Here is an 18,274-nt window from a genome sequence, read left to right as displayed (position 1 = left end):
AGCAACCATCAATTCAAATACAACCCCCAAAGAATACAACACTAAGTAATCCTTAATAACTTCCCAAACACCATCCAGAAAAAGAAACACCTTTTGACAGAAGCACATTAGACTTGCATTCACTACTGAGAACATTTATAATTCTGAATTCACCAAATGATTAAGAGATAGTCTTTTCATGGCAGAGAGAACAGCAGTACACCTGCTTGGTCTGGCTTCAGCTCCAACACTGAAAACGAAACTAAAACACACCCTGCAGCCTGCTTAAAAAATGAAAGTAAAAAGCTGACAGACAGCTCAGCTCCACCCACTCTCTGATATCACTGCAGTAGTAAACACCCTTTCGTAAAGGTACTCTCACTACAGATATTTATATTCACACCCATTTATAAACACCCATTTATAAACACCCATTTGTTAAAGGTACTCTCACATGAAACCTTCCCCCCCACCAAGAAAAAAAAATAAACCATCAACTTCAAGATAGTTTCATTTTTCACCTTTTCACTATCCTTCAAGAATTGCAGACAGTAAATATACTTTTTTGTTTACAAAAAAACCACACGCAAACAGGTACAATAATATAGTCCAATTTTCCCCCGTTTTTCCTTCCTCCAACTGAAATTCTTGATTTGACAGTCTCTTTGAACAAGAAGGTCCTTGCACTCTCCGTCCATTTCTCTATGCCTCGGCAGTTCTCTTTAAAGTCAGATACTTTAGTTCAATCTGATCGCAGAGTCCCTTGTAATTCTCCAACACAGGAGCATTGGCTATCAGAGCTTTCAGGCCGTCAAATGCCTGTTGAAAGTCCGCTGTCCACTGAAACTTTCAATGTTTCTTCAGCAAGTCCATCAGTGGAGCAATCACGCCACAAAATAATTGCACAAATGTTCGATCAAATCCTCTCATGCCAAGAAATCGCATTATTTCCCTTTGTCTTGAGGGTATCAAAAACTCCTCGAGGAAAGTGACTTGGGCTTTTCCAAATTCACTTTTGGCTAGGTTTACAACCAAACCCACCCCCTGAAGTTGATCAAATAACTCCATCAGACGTTTTAAATGTTCTGTCCGTGTCTGGCTGAAAATTACCAGATCGTCGATGTATACCGCGCAATTGGGTAATCCTGAAACAACTTTGTTAGTTAACCGTTGAAATGTGGCTGGTGGGTTTTTCATGCAAATGGCATAACCTTGAATTGATATATACCATCTGGAGTCACAAAAGCTGAAATCTCCTTTGCCCTTTCGGATAAAGGTACCTGCCAGTAACCTTGAAGTAAATCCAGTTTGGAAATAAAAGCTGATTGTCCCACTTTCTCAATGCAATCCTCCAAACGTGGGATAGGATAAGAGTCCATACTTGTAATTGCATTAACCTTTCTATAGTCCACACACAATCGTTGGGTACCGTCTAGTTTTGGTACCATCTCTATGGGTGAGTTCCATTGGCTGCAACCCACTTCAATTATGCCATTATTAAGCATACTCTCAATCTCTTTGTTAACCTGTGCCAATTTTAAAGGGTTAAGTCTGTGTGGATGTTGTTTGATTGGAACATCATTTCCCCCATCTGCATCATGTATAGCCATTTATGTATAGTACTTCCCAATTTATCTCCACAAACTTGCCCACATGATATCAATAACTCTTTCAGGTCAGTTTGTTTTTCCTGTGGAAGGTAACTCAACAACTTATCCCAATTTTTAAGAACATCCTCGTTTTCCAATTTAATTTGGGGTTAGCCAAATTCACAGTCATCTGGATTTGGTTTGTCACTTTGAGTTAGAATCATTAAAACCTCCTTTTTCTCTCTTTACAAAGTACCTTTTAAGCACAGTTGCATGACACACTCGGTGAGTCTTCTTTCTATCTGGTGTTTTTATCACGTAATTCACCTCACTTAATTTCCTTTCAATCTGATAAGGTCCACAAAACCTTGCTTTTAAAGGTGCACCCACCAATGGTAATAACACTAAAACTTTATCTCCACTGGCAAAACTACGAAGTTTGGATTTCTTGTCCTCTACCGGTTCATCACATTTTGTGCAACTTTTAAATGTTGTTCAGCCAATTCACCTACTCTTTTTAATCGTTCCCTGAAATTTGACACATAATCCAATAAAGTAATTTCCGATTTCTCACTCACTAATTTTTCCTTAATCAATTTAAGTGGTCCTATTGCCTCATGACCAAAACTTAGTTCAAAAGGACTAAATTTGGTTGGCTCATTAGGAGCAACCCTAATTGCAAACAGTACGAATGGAATTCCTTTATCCCAATCCACTGGATAATCTTGACAATAAGCCCTCAACATTATCTTTAATATCTGATACCACCTTTCTAACGCTTCCTGCGATTCTGGATGGTGCGCAGTTGATTTAAATTGTTTTATTCTTAAGCTATCCTTAAATTCTTCGAATAACCTCGAGGTAAAATTTGATCCTTGATCGATTGTATTTCTGTGGGTAGTCCATATCTAGTAAAGAATTTAAGTAACTCCTCCGCAATCTTTTTAGCTGTAATGTTACGTACTGGAATGGTCTATGGAAACCTTGTAGACACATCGATTATGGTCAAAAGATATTGATTCCCACTTTTCGTTTTAGGAAGCGGTCCTACGCAATCAATTGGGACCCTTGTAAAAGGTTCCTCAAATGCTGGGATGGGTATTAAGAGCGCTGGTTTTATCACTGCTTGAGGTTTCCCTATCACGTGACATGTGTGACATGATTGACAAAATTTAACTGCATCTTTATGTAGTCCAGGCCAATAAAAATGTTTCTGGATTTTAGCTTGTTTTCCTTATTCCCAAATGACCTCCCACTGGTACCTCATGTGTAACTCGCAACACCTCCTTTCTATACCCTACTGGCAATACTACTTGATGACGTTCTGGCCACTTTTCATCCGCTTACATATGTAAAGGTCTCCATTTTCTCATCAGGACATCACTTTTACGGTAATAACACTCTGGCATACACTCAGATTCCTATTCCGTGTATGCTTTCTGATACATCCATTTTATTTCTATATCTTTTTGTTGTAACTCCGTCAATTTTCCTGAACTAAAAATATCTGCCTCATCCTCCACCTATTGTTCTTTTTCAACCATCTGATCAAAAATCGTTTCTGACAATTGCACTTCAACATCATCTGCACTCTTTGATTTCTCCTCTTGTCTTAACCTGTGACCTTGCAACCTTGTTACTACACAATCCAGAAAAATCCCAGGATATTCGTCTTTCAACATTTCAGTTGTCTGATTTTTCCACTGGCTTATACACCACAGTAGGCATCACTCTCACCTGCGATCCATCTATATCATTACCCAAGATAAACTGTATTCCTGGACAAGATAGTTTCTCTATTACTTCGACTACCACTTCACCACTCTTCACTGGACTTTCCAACCTTACCTTATATAATTGAACACTACTCCTCTCACCCTGAATTCCACATATTATCACCTTTTTTGGCAACATCCATCCCAACCTACATAATTCCTCATCTCTTGCCATTAAAGATTGACTAGCTCCTGTATCTCTTAAAATTGTGACTTCTTTACCTGCTCCTCCTGTTACACATGAGTAAACGTTACCCATACAAATAAATTCTTCAAAGAGATCTGGCATCTTCTTATCAATCACCTCTTGATCAGGCTGTACAATCTTTGCACCTCCTTCGCTTCACTTGGGCTTTCCTTTACCACTTTAACAAACCCCACTGACTTATCCTGTTTGATGACATCAACCTTCCCAGTGCTTTTCTTCAACCACCAACACTGTGACTTTAAATGGCCTAGTTTATTAAAATGAAAACATTTGAAACTTTACATGTCTCTTCCACCCTCCTGGATTTCTTTTTTAATCTGAGGTACACTCTCCTTATTATCTCCCATCAGATCTCCTTTACCTCTACCACTTGAGTATTCCTCTTTTCCCCAGTTTCTAAACCTCACAGACTGAAATTGATGTCGGAAACCAAACTTTGATTTATGAACTAATTCTTAATCATCTACCATTTCTGCTGCTAACCTCGCAGTTTTAACCCTCTGCTCTTCCACACGAGTTCTCACTTCATCAGGAATTGAATTTTTAAACTTCTCCGGAAGTATAATTTCTCTGAGAGCTTCATACGTTTGGTCTGTTTTCAAAGCCCTTATCCACCTATCAAAATTACTCTGTTTGATTCTTTCAAACTCCATGTATGTTTGACCAGGTTCTTTCCTTAACTAGAGCAGCACAGTAGCATAGTGGTTAGCACTGTGGCTTCACAGCGCCAGGGTCCCAGGTTCGATTCCCCGCTGGGTCACTGTCTCTGCAGAGTCTGCACGTTCTCCCCGTGTCTGCGTGGGTTTCTTCCGGGTGCTCCGGTTTCCTCCCACAGTCCAAAGACGTGCAGATTATGTGGGTTGGGCTGCTAAATGCCCTTAGTGTCCCAAAAGGTTAGGAGGGCTTATTGGGTTACGGGGATAGGGTGGAAATGAGGGCTTAAGTGGGTCGATGCAGACTCGATGGGCCGAATGGCCTCCTTCTGCACTGTGTGTTCTATGTTGTTCTATGTTCTAAACCTTTGTAGGCTTCAGGCACTAGTTCATATGCCCCTAAGGTGGATTTTTTCATCTCCTTGTACATCCCAGATACCTCTTCTGATAGTGATGTGAATACTTCACTAGCCCCACCTACCAGCTTTGTTTGAATCAGTAATACCCATATGTCCTGTGGCCATTTCATTTGTTTAGCTACCTTCTCAAATCAAATGAAAAAGGCTTCTACATCTATCTCTTTCTCTTTTTCCCTGATCTGTACCTCTCTTTCTCTTTCTTGTTGTTCTGCGAGGGCTATTCTTTCTTTTTCCCTCATTTCATATTCAAACTGCTTCAATTCTTTTTCATGTTCAAGTCGTTTAATCTGTAACTGAATTTTTGCCATTTCTAATGAGTCAGACTGTATCTGAGGCAATTTTAAATGCTCAGCTACTGCTGTAAGTACCTCTTCTTTTTGTATGCTGTCAGGTAACGTTAATTGCAATGTTTTTTGCCAAATCAAAAAGCCTTTTTTTAGTCTCTGTTCATAAGGTTCTGCGTGTGACCTTCTCCACCCCCAAAATCGTCCGGGCCTCTAAAAGAGCCATTGTCCACAACACACTCCCTACTTAAACTGGAATACCACACCTGAAAATCAAACACAAATATGCTCACCCCTCACTGTCTTTAAGTTCACAAAGCCAACCCAATCACGAAAGATAGACTTTTATTCTGGAGGAGCCCCCAATTTATTATGAGCCAGGGTTTAGAGAACACCAAAGTATATCATGGAATTCACCTGACCCACAAGTTATAATAGATTTTGGTTATGGGGAGCACAAGGGCCCACTTTACAGGTGTGATGCAACAGAGATTGAAAGTATTTTAAAGAAAAACAATGTTTTAATCCATGAATCCAGTTAAAATTTTATAAATACACAGTAAACATCTTATTACCTCGGTATCACTACCGACACAGATAATCCCCACAGATACAGTAGTCCATAGGTAACCCTCAATAACGTTCCTCACAACATCCATAAGTCAAAGACCCTTTTTAACAAAGACAGTAGGTTTGCATTCCTTACAGAAACAGGTATTACTTTGAAATCCTTAAGTGATCTGGAGACATTCTTTAGCATGCAGAGCGAGACGAAAATACACCTCCTTGGTTTGAATACAGCTCTCCAACTGAAAACGAAACTAAAACTCAGAGCCAAAAACAGCTTCCAGCTCAAAACGAAAGTTAAAAGCAGAGCCAGAGCCCAGCTCCACCACACACTGACATCACTGCAGCCACTTGAGAAGGCAAACATTTCTTTCAGTGACATTCCCATGACATCATCCAGTAGTTGATGTCAGATAAGCAGTCTGACAATTTAAACACCATAGAGGGGCTGAGAGAGGTAATGGTATGATAGAACTGGGTGTCGTTGATGTACATGTCGAAATTGATGTAGTCTTTTTGGATACTGCGTATTCTTGGATACTCATTTACAAGGACAGGATGTAAATGAGAAATATAAGGGGTCCAAGAGTATATACTTACCAGATGTTAATTTGAGGGAAATGGGGAGAAGCCATTTCTGGTATCTCTCTGGTGATGATGAGATAGATAAGAATGGAACTAGGTAAAAGCACTCAGCTAGCTGACATTGGCGAGGCACTGGAAAAAGATGGCGTGGTCAACTCTGACATAAGCTGCAGATAGATAAAAAAGGACAAAGTGGGAACGATTGCCTTTGTCGTGCTCACATAGGATTTTGTTTGTGGCTTTGGTTAGACTGTCTCTGTTTTATGGCAGGTAAAGAAACTGGATTGGAGGGGATTCAGACAGAGGGCGGGATTTTTTTGTCCTTTCCTGCTGGTGGGATCTTCTGATCCCCACTGAAGCCGACCCCATAACGGTTCCCCTGGCGGTGAGATTGTCATTGAGTTCGGCGGGGCCGGAAGAGCTTGCTGGCAGCCAATGGCGAGCCACCTCCACCAGGAAAATCCAGGGGTTGGAGGCTGGAAAATTCTGACCGTGGAGTTTTGGGAAAGAATAGCAATAATTTTGGAGACTACAACATGTTCAAGGACTTTGGAGTGGAAAGCGAGATTGGAAATGAGCAGTTTGGAAGGATAGCGGCCAAATGCTGTTTCCTTTTTTGAGGAGAAGAGTAATGATGAATTTGAAGGAGAAGGTGCAGAACCTGAAGAGCAAGAAATATATTAACAATGTCACTGAACATGACAGCCAGGAAGGCAAGTTAGGTGGTCAGTAGTTTATTGGGAATAGGCTCAAGAGAGCAGGCAAATGAGTCTCATGTACAAGTTGAGCTCAGAGAGGGCATGAGAGGAGATCAGAGAGCAACAAAAGAAAGAAACCAGTTCAGTGGTAGGGCAGGGGAGGATTTGTTTTTTAAGTTATGCTTTCAGCAGAAGCACAAGTTGAATTCAACTTAATGTAGCATTTAATCGCTTGTTTCAATCAAAACATAAAGATTAATTCTGTTTCCAAGATCAAAGTAAATGTTGGTGAAGTAACCTTCTGTAATCTTTAAGTAATTTGTGGTCTTTGGCTATTAAGGCACAAGAGAAATGAAAGTTGTCCCGTGTGTGTGTGTGTGTGTCTTCTTCTCCTCCCCCCCCCCCCCCCCCCCTACACCATTCAGGATACCACAGGCTTCACCTGGGTGAAAAAGCACTTTACTTCTACTTCTTCCAGCCTAGTATCACTGCTCACAGTGCAATCTCCTCTACGTTGAGGAGCCTAAATATGAAGTATGTGATTGTCGGCATGTGTGACCGTCAGCTCCCTGTTGCATGCCAATTAAATTTTATGACCTCCTCCCACTCTGATTTCCTGGTCATAATAAAAACAGAACATCCTGGAAATATTGAGCAGGTTAGGCGGCATCTGTCTAGAGAAATAAAATTTATGTTTCTGGTTGGTGACTCGTCATCAAAACTGAAGAAATAAATGTAATGGGCACGAGCAAGGGAGAGGAAGAACAAGGGAAGGTTGCTGTTGGGGTGGAAGATAGGGGAGATTAAATGGGGGAAAAAAAGGTTTCACGGTACAAAAGCCAATGGGAGTGGCAATGGTTATAATGACTTCTCTGTCCTTCACGTTTTACACTGTAAAGTAAGTAAGTTAAGTCAACATAGTCTCAGATGACCAGAGGCTGCTTTCCCCTTTTGAGAGGGAGAGCTGACTGGTGGTGATTTAACCTGGGGATCACCACACCTCCGGCGAGGGGCAAGGTTGAAAAGTTAATGAGTAACCTTGGCCGGTACAGGAATTGAACCCACGCTGTTGGCCTCACTGCATCACGAACCAGCCATCCAGCCAATGAGCTAAACTGGCCGCTGTATCAGTAAAGCTCAACAGAAACTGAGGACAGCATCTCCTCTTTATACTAGACATTTTGCAGATATCTGGTCCGAAATGTTGCATTTAACAAGGTTCTGGTAAAATAAGAAGGATCTACTAGCGCTTTGAGGGATGAGGGAAGGAGTGCATTGCTTCTTTGGATATGGATCCAAATGAACACTCTGCCAGTGAGATGATCTGCATTCTTGATTTTTGCCTGTGGTTTTTGTTCCATTTGACTGCTCAGATTTTTCTGTGTCACTAGTTTCCCTCTCCATTTAGCCAACCTGCTTTAATTATTCTCACATTTTCTGGGTCTTGTAAATGCCATTTATTTTTCTAATTAACATGCCTCCTTTAATCTACACTATTATTAATTCTGACATTTAACCAGCTTCTGTTTTTTTTCGCCCCCTAATTACTTTCTTGGTCACTCTTTTTAGTTTCTTATGGATGTGGTTTCCCCTTTGCTTTACTGCATTCATAGAATCATAGAATTTTACAGTGCAGAAGGAGGCCATTCGGCCCATCGAGTCTGCACCGGCCCTTACAAAGAGCACCCTACTCAAGCCCACATCCCTACCCTACCCTGCAACCCAGTAACCCCCACTTAACTTTTTTGGACACTAAGGGCAATTTAGCATGGCCAACCCACCTAACCTGCACATCTTTGGACTGTGGGAGGAAACCGGAGCACCCGGGGTATTCCTTCTTTTCAACCGTTCCTCAGTACTCCAGTAATACTTGAAATGTTAATCTATTCCCATCCTGCAGTGTTTCTGAGTATTGAAGTTTCCAGCATTTTCTGGTTTTGTTTCAGATTCCCAATGCTGTGTACTGTGGAGAACCGACACTAGGAAGCACAGAGGGTCCAAAACTTACGGAACTTTATTTACAAGGTGTGTTCACTACAGACTGATTCTTCATGCTGGCAGTTTCCCTGCGTTAGCCACCTGTGATGTCCCTTGCGTTGACTGCATGTGACATGCATATATTAATGCACAGAGCTTACTGAAGCTCTGAAGACTCAATATAAATACATAACACCCAGCATCTGTAATATTTCGCTTTTACTTCTTTTCCTTCCAATCTGTTTTGTCAGGAAGCTATTAAGCTTCCAGTGGTAACTATCACATGGGTGATAACCTAAAAATATGCAATCGCTTTCATTAGAAAACCGGTGAATCACAATGTCAAGACAGGTCTGTCCTTTTGTATGATTTATCCTTGGTCTTCAGCAAGATTCAACTCATGGAAAATATCTTCGTTCACTCATTAATATCTTTCAGTTGGTTACTCAACACCACCCCATCTGTTTATTCTGCTGTTAGTTACAACTCCTTAACCCCTCATTCCCCCCTCAAGGTACTGAGATGTGAGAGCATCCCCCCCGACCCCATTTCAGCATCAAGCAATTTCCTTGTATTATCTCTTCCAATCTATTTTCACGAGAGGCTTTGCTTACTTTAAAATTCAATACATTGTAGCCTGATTGGCATTTCACATAGAAGGGGTTGGAGTATGTGCTATCTTCTGACTAGTTTTGCTGTTGTTGCTTTCAAAGAGGCCCAAAACATACATTTTAAATTATTGTTCCAATACCAGTAGGGACAACTGTGCACCTGAGGATTCTGCACTACAAATCTTTGCTGCTACTGCCATTCCTGGTTCCCCATCCTCCCATGAGTGTGACCCTATTCCTGGCATAGAGAGGGGCGGCGATGGAAGTTTTGAGGAATCCTTCCCTTCCTGAATTATGCTTTGTCTTTGTGTGTGAACATTAAGGTAACCTTCCCTTCCGTGCCAATTTATAGTTCAAGTCTCTGTGAGGGTGGAGAGATCGGAAGTAGTCTTCAACTCTCTATTTGGTTGTCATGGGAGGAGGAAATTTATTTGGTTGTCATGGGAGGAGGAAGTTGACTGCTGCAGTTTTGTCCTGGGTGATGGTGTGGTTTTCAGTTCTCAGTTGAGTTGGTGGTTACTTTGCAATCACCCAAGAGCTTCAACATACTGAGTGATGATGAAAAGGGGGCTCCATTTAGTTTAATTGTGGGGTTGTTCCAATGCCAGCTCAATGCACATTGTGATCATTTCCTTATTTGGGTCTTGTGGCAAACATATTGTCCTTTTTCCCAATATCGTGGATTGGAGTAATTACCTGATGTTGCTGTATTTATGGCACTCTCTCAGTACATCATTTTCAATTCTTAATCATAATTATGTGTACAGAATTTAAAAGGTAAAAACATAATATGGGTTAAAATAATCAACACGCGATTTTTGTTCTGTTGCAGTTTTCATATATTGGATTTGAACTGTTACTTATGTTCAAGCTTGGTCACTTCAAAGGTTATCTGCCTTCGCTGGCCTCCTTTTACAGTTCTTCACAATCTAACACTAATCTATTTCCTGCTGGAATTATTACTATGTGGGAATTCGTAGCACATTCAGAGACTTGTGCAAAGGCAATTGGGATCCTTTTTGATTTGCTTTAATTAGTTTTATACCAGAATTTTATCCCAGTTTACTTCAATTTATTCCAGTTAAGTAGCTGTTCAGTTGTTTTGATAGATTGGCATTTTAACAATAGGGATGGGTGATAAATGAGCAACACCCATATCCCATGAAATTTGTTTTTAAATGCCACTTTGGGTTCAAGGGTAAGCCCAACTGACAGGTGCAAATTCTAACTAGTATGTGTCATCCACAGTTAAATATCCAAAATCCTTAATGGAATGTACGCTGTGTTTTATGTTTCATCAGAAAATTATTTGGATTGCATTCCCACTCGGCTTCTTTTGCATCATTATAGTTTTGTACAATGTGCACAACAGCCTAAATTCAACTTACTTTATTCTCTTTCTTGGGTTGAGTTCACTTATGGCAAAGCTTTAAATGGTAGAAAATATATTTAAATTAGTTAATTTTGTTGAAACTATCATAGAAAATATTGTAACTGCTTATTTCACACCCTCTGATCCTTTTATAAGTAAGATTTATAAATATTTGTCATTTTTAGATAGTAAGAGAATACTTCTCTGTCATGACACAAAAATGTTATGGAACATAGGGTATACGTTCTTTACTATTACTCTGTCTGCAGTGAATTTCTGGTGACTAACTGTTGCATAATGTGATGTTTATGGGTAATATCAAGCCATTTGTTCAGGTGATCAGATTTAGGGAGGTGACACACATCCAAAGAAATCTGTCACAAGCTGACAAAATAGAGAACGGCGTAACAATAAATACAAAGCTATACATGTTAAAGCAGGAAACACGGTGGGCCAAATCTTCCAGTGTGTGGATTGTTGAGAGGTGCGCATTGGGACCGTGTGGAAGTTCTGACACAACGACATACTTAGGAATTAATGGGAATTTTATAAAAGTTGGAATCTTCAACCAGATCCGCAGTATTTGCTTGGTTAGTTACCCAGGAAATCATAGAATCCCTACAGTGGAGACGGAGGCCATCGAGACTGAACCGACCCTCTGAAAGATCACCCTACCTAGGTCCACACCCCCACCCTGTCCCAATAACCCTACCTAACCTCTTGGACACTAAGGAGCAATTTAGCATGGCCAGTCTACCTAACCTGTACATCTTTGGACTGTGGGAGACAATCTAAGCACCCGGAGGAGACCAAAGGAGATACATAGTGCATCTCTAACTCTTCTCTTCTCTTCCTTGATTTCCTTCTCTTTTTCTAGCTATCAACTAATATTCATTAGAAGCCCACTGACTTCAATAGCTCCTCGACTACATTTCCTCACATCCTACACCTCCTAAGCACTCCATTCCCTTCTCAAAGTTCCTGGCTCAGTCACAGTCCGAAATGGTAGATTAAAACCTAGTTTAACACCTCGGTAACTATACAACTGATTCCCCCATCACCTATTAATGGCTGAGGTCGTTATCAATGCTTGACTGAATTTCAAGTACGAATGAGTTTGAGCACTGTAGGTGTCCCATTCATCTGAAAATGAATGACAGTTTCAAGAAGTTGTAATAAAATTGTCCTTTTGTTGTTTATGGTTTGTTCAGGCAAGCTAATTTCGACTACAAGGTTTTTTTTAACGTGTAGAATGATTTTTTTTGTCCGCTTTAATGATAGGCTTTTAGATTGGGGGGGGGGTTGGGAATAAGCCTCTCACTAAGGAGTGTAAAATATTTTCCATTGATATGATGTGGTATATATGGTATATGGTTCCATATGGTATATGAGTACATAGTGCATACTGGATGAGTGGCTATGGAGGACATAATAATAATAATCGCTTATTGTCACAAGTAGGCTTCAATGAAGTTACTGTGAAAAGCCCCTAGTCGCCACATTCTGGCGCCTGTTCGGGGAAGCTGGTATGGGAATTGAACCCGCGCTGCTGGCCTTGTTCTGCATTACAAGCCAGCTATTTAGCCCACTGTGCTAAACCAGCCCCAGCAAGATGGCATGAGTGATTTGAGGGAGCATTGGGCTTGTCAAGAAGCTCAGAACTATCCAGGACAAAGCAGCCCGTTTGACTGGCACCCCATCCACCACTTCCAACATCAATTCCCTGCACCATCACCGCACACTGGCAGTTCTGTGTACCATCCACAAGATGCACTGCAACAACTCAGTTCAATTCCTGTACCAGCCTCCCCGGACAGGCGCCGGAATGTGGCGACTAGGGGCTTTTCACAGTAACTACTCGTGACAATAAGCAATTTTCATTTCATTTCATTTCATTTCAATTTCAGAGAATATAAGGCCAATTTATTCAGCCTCTCATCATAAGCACAATTTAATGAATCTTTGCTGCTCTGCCTCCAATGTAAGTATATTGTTTCTTAAATGTGGAGACCTAGAACTGCTCACAATATTCCAGATGTGCCACGCTAAATTGCCCCTTAATTGGAAAAAATGAATTGGACACTCTAAGTTTTTTTTTTACAAAGATCCATGGATCAAAAACGAAAAAGACAAAATAAAAGGAATAGGAAATAAGGGAGTAATACACTGTGATGAAGTCAGGAGCTGAGTAGTGAAGCTGAGTGCCAGTGAAAAGGTTATTCCTAAGCAAGTGCCACTTGTTAACATATTTGGTGACCCCCTTCCATCAATTTACTGATGATTGAGATTGGACTAATGGGGTGGTAATTGGCCCGGTTAGATTTGTCCTGCCTTTTGTGAACAAGGCATACCTGGGCTATTTGCCACATTCCTGGGTAGATGCCAGCATTGAAGATGTACTGGAATACCTTAGCTAGGGCACTGCAAACGCTTGAGCACAAATCCTCAGTACTATTTCCAGAATATTGTCAGGCCCCCAATCCTTTGCCTTCAGCCGTTTCTTGATATCACACAGAGCGAATCTAATTGGATGAACACTGGCATCTGTGATGCTGGGGAGATGAAGAGGAGGCTGGGAGCTGTGATTGTAGCCAATTCTTCAGCCTTGTATTTTGCACAAATATGCTGGGCACTTGCATCATTAAGGTTGAGGACATTTGTGCAGCTTCCTCCAATGAGTTGTTTAATTTTCCATCACTGTTCAAGGTTACATGTGGCTGGACAGCAGAGTTTAGACCTGATCCATTGATTGTGCAATTGCTTGGTTCTGTCTGTCGCTTGCTGCGTATGCTGTTTGGCGTGCAAGTAGTCTTGCGTTCTAGCTTCACCAGGTTGACGCCTCATTTCTAGGTATGCCTGGACCTGCATCTGGCATGCGCTCCTGAACTCTACATTGAATCAGAGTTGATCTCCTGACTAGGTCATTATGATAGAGTGGGGCATATGCCAGGCCATGAGGTTACAGATTGTGGTCGAGTGCAGTTCTTCTACTGCTGATGGCCCTCAGCACCTCATGTTGCCCAGCCTTGACCTGCTACATTTGTTTGAAATCTATCCCATTTAGCAGAGCACTATGGAGGGTATCCTCTGTGTGAAGAAGAGACTTCATCTCCACAAGAACTGTGCGGTGGTCACTCCTACCGATGCTGTCATGGACAGATGTATCTGCAGCAGACAGGTTGTTGAGGATTGAGGTCAAGTATATTTTTCCCTCTTATTTGTTCAGTCAGCACCTGCCGCAGACCCAGTCTAGCAGCTATGTCCTTTTAGGTCTGACCAGCTCAGTCAGTAGTGGTGCTACTGAGTTACTATGGTGATGGATACTAAAGTCCCCCACCCAGAGTATACTTTGCACCCTAACCACCCTCTATGCTTTTCCAAGTGGTGTTCAAAATAGTCAGCTGAGCTGGGACAGTACGTGGTAATCACGTAGTAAATTTTGACCTGGTGCCACAAGGCTCCGAAGCCCGGATTTGATTTTGTGAACTCTTGAAGCCAACTGTCTCCTGACTGAACCCCACTAAGTGGGTCTATCCTGCTGGTGGGACAGGACATACCCAGGGATGGCGATGGTGATGTCTATGACATTGTCTGTAAGATATGATTCCGTGAGTACGACCATGTCAGGCTATTGTTTGACTAGTTTGTGAGACGGCTCCCTAAATTAAGAAGATCTTCGCAGGGTTGAAAGGCTGAGTTTGAAGTTGTTTCCGGTGCCCAGGTCATTACCCAGTGGTCCATCTGGTTTCATTTCTTTGTGACTATTGAGTGGCTTGCTAGGCCATTGAAGATGCCATTAAAGATATTGAAGAGTCACATGAAAGCAGACCAGGTAAGGACAACAGATTTCCTTCCCGAAAGGGATATTAGTGAACCAGATAGGTTTTATGACAATCGTCATCAAAAGTAGACTTTTTAATTCCAGATGTATTGATGGAATTCAAATTCCAAAATGGTAGGATTGATACCCGATCCCCAGAGCATTACCGTGGGCCTTTAGATTACTTGACGAGCAACAATACCACTGTGCCACTGAGTCCCCAACAACAGCAAAGTGACTAAGAGCACCAAACTGTGATTATACCAAAGCTGTGTCTTCAGCACATTCCTTTACAGTGGCAAGATGTGAACAACATATGTTGGCAAGAGTAAAGCTGAACAGTTTCCATCTGTACTGAAAAACTCTTATGACTATTCGATCTTTGCTGTCTGCTGTCTCAGATGTATTATCATCTTCTGGAGGTTTTAGAGCCTGCTTATTCCATCAGCGTGTACTCATTGCTAAGCCAACAACATCTTTGTTGGCTCAGCCATGTTGATCGGATGATTGACGGAAATTGAGATATTAAACTGGCAACTAAGAGATGGCTGTAACCTTCGGAGGCAGATTGTTTGAAAGGGCATAGGATGCGATGAGCAGAAACAAAAGCTCAGCTGACCGAGAAGAGAACCCAGAGAAAACAAAGGCCAGTGCATCATGTACCTTCTTGGCTTACTGTCTTCACCTGCAGAAAATGAGAGATGGGCAGAAGCTGCCATGCCAGATTGGTGCTCCTGAGTCACACCATGTGAATTTTAAACATAGAATTGATCACCATGGTGCAAACTGTTGTCTTTTGAGACAATGCTGCCACCAATAAATGTTTAGTTACATCATACTGCCTTTTACAAAACTGCCTTTTACAAACTATTGTTTCAACGTTTGTTTTGAAACCCTGGCATTGTTCATGGTCCACTATTCTTCAGGTTCAATATTAATATCTCTACTGAAGAATGGGCATCACAACCTACTGTTGAACCATGGTAGGTTCACGGTGATATGGAGAATACTGCATGCTAAAGCAAAATGCTGTGATTTTTATTCACATGGACCTTTGGCCACTCTGACCTTTTAAAGAAGTGAATCTTATTGATGAACTGAAGGTGTAAGTGGAAAACGAAATTGACACCTAAAAAGGTCTAAATTTAGTAATTGAGTTTATGCATGTGCAGTTGTTTGAAAATTGGAAAGTTGCATTTTTGTTCTGCTGCAGCAGCTGTGGCAATAGGCAGTATTGCCACTAAAAAGGCTGCTTGGAGGAGCTGACCAGAGGCAGATTTACAATTAGTGGAACCCCTTGCTCACCTTCATTTTTGGGTCCTGCCCCACCCTCGCCCCACAGAATGCAAAGGCGGAAGCGAGATAATACACAAATCGATCACTGCTTTCATAGAATTTACAGTGCAGAAGGAGGCCATTCGGCCCATCGAGTCCGCACCAGCTCTTGGAAAGAGCACCCTACCCAAGGTCAACACCTCCACCCTATCCCCATAACCCAGTAACCCCACCCAACACTAAGCAATTTTGGACACTATGGGCAATTTATCATGGCCAATCCACCTACCCTGCACATCTTTGGACTGTGGAAGGAAACCGGAGCACCCAGAGGAAACCCACGCACACACGAGGAGGATGTGCAGACTCCGCACAGACAGTGACCCAAGCCGGAATCGAACCTGGGACCCTGGAGCTGTGAAGCATTTGTGCTATCCACAATGCTACCGTGCTGCCCTTTATCACTTGTAAGAAAACTCGCGTACGTGAATAATTGCCATGCTGCAATCCAAGCTTACCTCTTGTCAGAATGACAGTAAAGACTGTATTGCGATGTGAGTTTTTGTAAGCGAGCAAACCTGGAACTTGCTGATGAACAGCAAGATAGAAAATCAGCCAATGACATTACTGCAGCACAGGCCTGTACAGCTATTGAAAACATTACTTATGAACATACATGCATTATCATTATGATTTCTTCAGAATGAGCCAGTGCAGGAGCAAATATTCCAATAAACAAGATACATACACTGCCATTCAGTATATTTCACAGCATCACATTCAGTTTCAAAACTTCCATATTTCCTCTATCAAAATCAAAAAAGGTATTGACATAAATTCACGTGAGTGGAGTCCAGTGAGTTCCAAGTCCAATGTCGGGTAGCTTTTTCCGAGAGACTTTCTAAAGGCCAGCCTGGAGAGCGATGGTGGTTAGAACTACTGGCATGTGACCAGCTGCAGCAATTATATCAGCCCAGCAATGGTCCATTTTGAAAGTTAGGATTTAAACGAAAGAATATGGAAGAGGGGCCGATTTCTTGCCTGCCTTCCCTTGTTGTCATTGCAGTTTGTTTTTTTTCTACACTTTTTCTTTGCGGAGTCATCAATTACATCATTGTAGGTAATATCTTGTAAAGTTGTACTTTCAATTGTCAGCATTGCTGAACTCATCAAATGTTCCTGAATCATCGTACTTTAGAAATACTTTTAAACTCTTCAATAGAGAACATTCGCCGGAAGCATTTGTGACCGGTATTATTGTTAAAATGCTCTTCAGAATGTCTCCTACAATTTGAAAGGTTGCCTGCAAACCATCCCATAAAGTCTGTACAAATCAGCTGATGATTATTATCAATGAAACAAATGAATAATTTCACTTCATCTTCAAACATTTGTGGTCTATGCCTTCCCAGGAGAATTCACTTTAATTTCTTACTGCAGTGGTTTTTAGCTTTTCATCTATACCTCTGTCAAAAAGCACGCAAAATAAACTAACTGTTTTCTTCAGAGATTCACTTCTACTCTGTAATTGCACCATTATTGTGTCACAAATAATACTGTCAGTCTCAATTAATATCTTCTCTTCCCCTTTAACGTGATTCCATTGTCTCTAGTTTAATTGAAAATAACTACTTGCGCTTATTATCAGATATATCCGAGAAATATTGGGTGGTATGCTTCGCCCCACCGCGTCACAATTTTGCCTCACCACGCCGGCTGGATGTTCTGTTACGCCGGCCGGTCAATGGGGTTTCCCATTGTGGGGCAGTCCCACGCCATCGGGAAACCCCCGGAAAAAGGAGCATCCCGCCGGCGGAGAATCCCGCCCATTGTTTTTGTTAATGTTAGTGCCTATGCTTCCACCGAGCTGAATTTTTAACTTCCATGACAAAACTTTGAGGCTAGCAATTATGCAGGATTCAATAAAGTTGTATCAACGTTTTGCAGCAATGCTGATGGCATTAATTCTTAAGTAAAATGTTCCACAAAGCAGTAAAAACAGCAATATCATACTTATCAAACATCTCTGCTAAGGATTTTGTTTGAGTTTTCACACACGGCTTTCTCTGAATTTGATATGGCTATGCCTAATAACGTTTCCTTTTATATCATCAAAGTTAATTTTCATAGCCAAAACCGCATCTGCATGAGCAGACGACCTGCTGTCACAAATAATTTTGACCGTTTAATGGTTTTTATTTGTCTGTTCCAAGCATGATTGCAACATATTCCACCGATGCCTGGAAACGGAGGAAAAAGCATACAAGTTTTGAACAAAAGTTTTAAAAATGCACAGCTTCCTTGAAGGATTCAGCAGCTGTTTTGCAGATTAAATTCAAGGAGTGACTGGAACGTGGGATGAATAATGCACAGGGGCTTGCATTATTCAGTCTTGCTTGTAGACCTAAATATTTTCCTGCCCTATTTGTGGCATTATCAAAGCTCTGCCCATGACATGATGT

The 18,274-nt window shown here is 41.4% G+C and overlaps 1 protein-coding gene across 6 annotated transcripts in view; it reads left to right on the top strand.

Moving 5' to 3' along the window:
- Positions 1-18,274, top strand: part of wasf3b (WASP family member 3b) — a 142,551-nt gene that overhangs the window by 6,614 nt on the left and 117,663 nt on the right. For 4 of the 6 annotated variants that reach the window (XM_038818149.1, XM_038818147.1, XM_038818145.1 and 1 more), the window contains exon 2: positions 8,704-8,782. The exons of the other annotated variants lie outside the window; for them this stretch is intronic. The gene's annotated coding sequence lies outside the window, so the exon portion shown is untranslated. The remainder of the gene's footprint in view (positions 1-8,703; positions 8,783-18,274) is intronic. 6 annotated transcript variants of the gene reach the window in all.

This window comes from Scyliorhinus canicula, chromosome 14 (genome assembly GCF_902713615.1).
Source record: "Scyliorhinus canicula chromosome 14, sScyCan1.1, whole genome shotgun sequence".
In the NCBI taxonomy this organism is placed as follows: Eukaryota; Metazoa; Chordata; class Chondrichthyes; order Carcharhiniformes; family Scyliorhinidae; genus Scyliorhinus; species Scyliorhinus canicula.
The sequence above is the reverse complement of the archived record's forward strand: the minus strand, read 5'-3'. Positions and strand labels throughout refer to the sequence as shown.